Genomic DNA, 4,868 nt, shown 5'->3' on the forward strand with positions numbered 1-4,868 from the left:
AAGTTCAGGAGTAAATATGTGCTTAACAAGTCGCATAAGTTGCATGGACTGTGTGCAATAAGAGTTTATCATGATTTTTGAATGACTAAGTAATCTCTGTGCCCCATACATACATACAGATAATTGTAAGGTCCCTCAGTCGAGCAGTGAATATCAAAAACAGACTCAACCACAAAGACCAGCAAGGTTTTCCAATGCCTCGCAAAGAAGGGCACGTATTGGTAGATGGGAAAAAATATCCCTTTGAGCATGGTGAAGTTATTAATTACACTTTGGATGGTGTATCAATACACCCAGTCACTACAAAGATACAGGTGTCCTTCCTAACTCAGTTGCCGGAGAGAAAGGAAACCGCTCAGGGATTTCACCATGAGTCCAATGGTGACTTTAAAACAGTTACAGAGTTTAATGGCTGTGATAGGAGAAAACTGAGGATGGATCAACATTGTCAATTATGTTAGTATTGTGGAGTAACTACAGAGTGAAAAGGATGCCTGTACAGAATACAAATATTCCAAAACATGCATCCGGTTTGCAACAAGGCACTAAAGTAATACTGCAAAAAATGTGGCAAAGCAATTAACTTTTTGTCCTGAACAGTGTTATGTTTAGAGCAAATCCAATACAACACATTAAAGTACCACTCTCCATATTTTCAAGCATAGTAGTGGCTGCATCATGTTATGGGAATGCTTGTAATCGTTAAGGACTGGGGAGTTTTTCAAGATAAAAAAATTAACTGAATGGAGCTAAGCACAGGCAAAATCATAGTGGAAAACCTGGTTTTCTGTTTTCCAACATACACTGGGAGATGAATTCACCTTAACAATAACCGAAAACACAAGGCTAGATCTACACTGGAATTGCTTACCAAGAAGACAGTGAATGTGGCTGAGTTACAGTTGACTTAAATGTACTTAAATCAAATGGCTAGACCTGAAAATGGTTGTCTAGCAATTACCAACAACCAATTTGATAGAGCTTGAAGAATTTTGAAAATAATAAAAATGGGAAAATGTTGCACAATCCAGGTGTGGAAAGCTCTTAGAGACTTACCTAGAAAAACTCAGCTGGAATCGCTGCCAAAGGTGCTTCTACAAAGTATTGACACAGGGGTATGAATACTTATGTAAATTAGATATTTCATTTTCAATATATTTTCAAAAATAAACAAACATGTTTTCATTTTGTCATTATGGGGTATTGTGTAGATGGCTGATAATTAAACAAAATAAAAAATAATATGAATTCAGGCTGTAACAACATGTGGAATAAGTCAAGGGGTATGAATACTTTCTGAAGGCACTGTATGTCTTCCAAGGTGATTTTTAATCATGATTGTTACACAGGCACTTTAAGTGATTTGTTATTATGGACATAGTACAAAAGACCTTCAGGCACAGCTTCAGCATTTTGTGCAAGGCTGAGCTCCTGCTTCCCCACTTTGAAGTTAACTGAAGGACTTTTCGTTTCCTGGCGGGCCCATGATACCGAGCCATCATTACGCTAACCTCTGCCACACACAGCACAATCCTAAACCCAGACACCAGGTGTGAGCATGAAAAACCGTACCACCTTTTTCCTGTGGGCGGCTTTCAAAATCCCTCCCAAGTTAACCTGAGATTTTCCCCTCTTCCCCCTTAAGTCTAGCAGACCTCCCCACCCAGTGTTCACTTGCCAGAGTAGAATGTCTGCATCTTCAGGTTGTCTCAGCTGGCCACTGACTGCCAGTACAACAACCAGCTGGTAGCCAGGCAAAACTGTAAGTTTGTAGCTCTTGGAGCTCTCCAACACCACTAAAGGCTTGCAGAAGCCTTATTTTTTAAATGTGGTTTGACTCGCTGTAATACTCACACGTTCACAATAGACTATGGTTATTACCTCTGCCCATGAAAACCATGGCTGACCTAGGTGATTTGGTGATTTGGTAAAGAAAATATTAGGGTTGGTGCAGAGAATAGCCACGGCACTTTAAGAGAACAGTGGGGCCTTTCTTTAGCTCTGGGCGGTATATTAAAGGCTCCTGTAGGCAGATGTAGAGTCAGACAGGACTACAGGTTTGTGGAACTGCAGCTGGTGTTCTGTAGAGAAATGCCAGGAACTGAGCTCAATGTTGATGTTTGGCATAGGTTAGCCCTCAAATGTAAAGTAAGCACATTCTCCAGAAAAGAACAGAGCATTTGTTATGAACATTTATTCAGGAGTACTTCATACAAGGCAATTTATATTTTTCATATAACAATAGACGTCAATTGATATACTATTCGATACACTGTACTGGATGTAAAAACAAAATTGTAGTTGAACATTGTCAGATTGTTGTCTTTAAATGTTGGATGTCTTTTTTTTTTCTGTTAAATGTTTTTATAGAAGTGTTAACTTCTCAATTAGCAAATAAATGTTTTCTTAACGATTTGTGAAATGTATCTGCCTCGTGTGTACAAAGCAATGCTCTCATGCATAGTGATAATAGGATTTTGTTGTTGTTGAGCTACATATCGCAATATTATTATTTTGTATTTTTTTGCTACTGTAGGTAGTGCTCGCTAGCGCTGGTCGGCTGTACCTGCACCAAAACTCAGGTATTTTTCATCTATAGCTGGTTCTCCATCTTTTTAAATAGTAAGCCAACATGTTTTCAGCACTTTTATTTCCATGACTGATCAAAACTCGTTTTCTCATGCTCTCGTCTCTCTGCAGCAGACATATAGTGAGTAAAATGTTTGGAACATCAAATCGCAATATCGAATCGCAATACATATAAAATCATGAGAATCGCAATACATATCGTATTTGCACCGAAGTAAAGTAAGGTCCCTGGCAATTCCCAGCCCTAATGCATTAACCAAGAAAATCATGAGTACACCGTTCCAACAGACCATAATGTACCGTCCATAATCTCCCATTGTTAAATACAGCATTGTTAGACCATCTTTGTTTAAACAAACAAACATTGTGAAATCATTATGTAATCACAGCTTGCAACATTGGAGTAAATTGAGATGTTTGTATGCAAGAATTACATCACACTCCATTGAAGTGGAGGACGTTTATACGGCTTGTATTGCATGAGCTCTGAAATAAAAAGTGTCTTTACATTGTCTCGTTAGTGTTTCATGTTAACACAGGAACCAAGTCATTGTACTGTATAAGAAGACGGCAGCCATTTTAAGAAGCCCCTCAGAGTTCCTAGTCCCCAGTTCTCTAGCTCTCTAGCTCTGGCCGCCACTGTGCAGATTCACATTCTACAGGGGTTAGTCCCTAATTTGTCCCAGAAGCCCCTTTCAGACAGCCAGTGTTAAATGGACTGACTGACTTTAAGCCGAGCTGTATGATCTGGACCTGTGTGCTTGTGGGCAAAAGACCAAGAGTGACCTGGTTTCACAAACATGTGTGACAGATTGGGCGGAACAGACTCGTGTGGCCAGTAGGTCAACTGGCTTTTCTGGATTTGCGTCAGTGCCGCCTGTCCCCCAAATGCTCACAAGCTCTACAAGAGGCCCGGTACATAATATTGACACACCCTACCAACAGTTACAAACGCTCCTCCTTGCCTTGAGGGTTTAAGGGAAAAAGTGCACTTTAAGAAGTTCAATGTCTACTTAAATGAACTAAGACTCCAGATAAAACAGACACGCAGAAGATACGTTTGTTTCCTCAGATACTGTCACGCTGCTCTTAAAGAAACACCATGAACATACTTTTAGCAAAATAGAATCTTAATAGTTCCGATATTTTTTAATATTTCCTGCTGAATTAACACTTTTATTTTTTATTAGGAGCACAGTGACCTATTGCCCCTAGCACCTTATGAACACTTGACTGGCTTTCTACCCTCAGTGATTTCTATTTTGGTTAAATGGAATCAGGTTTACAGTCCCAGGTGATATTGGGTCACTAACAGACAAAATATACCTCACTGACTAAACATATCCTTATGGGCCAATAGGGAAACCAACTGAGGGTGACCCAGTTTCACCCCCCCCCTCCCGCTCTGGAGTTTATGGTAGGTTCCAGGTGAACCCGCTGTACCTCAGGTGAAGGTAGTGGCAATGAAGATGCATCGCATGGGGCTGATCGAGTCATGGTGGACCTTGGCCAGAACAGCCCAGGGTGACACGCGCCGCGGTTAGAAACCGCTGAGGCAGACAGACGCACGCTTTGTCAACTTGAGGAACAGAAAAAAACGTAATTTGGTCTGTTTTAACTGCCTAGTCAGGGCTTTGAGCTCATTCTACCTCTAGGAACTACAATTACATCCATGAGTGTGTATGCCAGCAACCTTGACACAGTGTATGAATAACATTGATTGCACTAGTTGGACTTTTGATAAGTGAGTCACTGCATAATAAACACTAATGCATGATAGGCTTGGGCGGTATACCGGGATATTTGGAAAAAGCCAGGAGATGGTTTTTCCAATACTATTGAAACTATTTCATTGAAGTTTTTCAATACATTTTTATTTTTGTAGATACTTTAAGTAAATACCTGCAGTCAACTTGTGCAATACGTTAGGAGATAAAGCAGATTGCATTCTTAATTTCACCTGTCACATTATGAAGCTTACAGTAGTTCCCCAGAACAGTTGAGCCAGTCACGTGTTTGTTTGTAAATAGCACAATGGGAGAAAGCGGGAGCAGGTGAGTCCAGCTGTGTATTGACAGGGATCACATTTTATATTGAAAGTCATCAATAGAGTGATCAGGGATGTGCAACAGTTTTCCTTCACAGAAAATACATTAGTGCCACACATTTGTCAGAAAATGATAACAGCAGAAGTGCAACACTATTTGGCTGGCAGCCACACGAGTAAATTAGCTTACAATGAAAAAGAAAGGTATTTTTTGTAAAAAAAACAATGCATG

Source organism: Coregonus lavaretus (assembly GCF_964263955.1).
Source record: "Coregonus lavaretus genome assembly, chromosome: 5".
Classification (NCBI taxonomy): Eukaryota; Metazoa; Chordata; class Actinopteri; order Salmoniformes; family Salmonidae; genus Coregonus; species Coregonus lavaretus.